Here is an 868-nt window from a genome sequence, read left to right on the forward strand (position 1 = left end):
GTCACAACATTTTCTGTTTTGTTTAAATAGATTCCTCTTTCAATGATATACAGTATAAACACATTGATCAAAGGGCAAAAAGATAAAAATTTAACTGTTTAATATCTGACATTATGCTCTACTCTCTGAGTAACTAAACCTATAATTACTGTATGTATTAATGCATGTACTTTTCCTGGAAAAATACTTTTCATAGTGATTTTAAGCATAAACCGTTACCTGTTACCTGTATATATGAATATAAATTTACATTAGGTATAACTTGTTTTTCCTCCCTTCACTTTTTTATATGACTTTACCAATGAATACCAATGTTCTAGTGACAACTGTGAGACTCCCCAAGTATAAACTGTGCTCCATCCACCCATTGTCTAACTGCTTTATCCAATTCAGGGTCATGGTGGGGCTAAAGCTATTCTGTTCTATTTTATCCATGGAAAAGTTTCACATATCATTACTTGTCTGTCATACATGGAAAATGTAGGAACACTAAGAAGAAATGCACTATGTGAGCTTTAGCTCAGTGGACACTTCTCATCCATCCGTCAATCCATTTTCTAAGCGCTTTTCCATTTCTGGGTCGCAGGGAAACCAGAGCCTATCCGAGGAAGCAGCAGGAATAAGGCAGGGGGAACTGTACCGTGGGAGGAAACCCATGAGAACACCGGAAAACATACAAACTCCACTCAAATAACATCCCAGGAACTAAACCCAGGGCCCCAGTGCTGAGAGGTGCTAACCACTGCGCCACCATGCTGCAGTTAATTTTAACTTTCAGAGGAAGATTGCTGATCTTTTTCAAACTCACCCTCTCATGATTTAACAATGCTGTGTACACTGGATGTCAAAATTTTATTCTTTATAGATA

The sequence above is a fragment of the Lepisosteus oculatus genome, chromosome 9, assembly GCF_040954835.1.
Source record: "Lepisosteus oculatus isolate fLepOcu1 chromosome 9, fLepOcu1.hap2, whole genome shotgun sequence".
In the NCBI taxonomy this organism is placed as follows: Eukaryota; Metazoa; Chordata; class Actinopteri; order Semionotiformes; family Lepisosteidae; genus Lepisosteus; species Lepisosteus oculatus.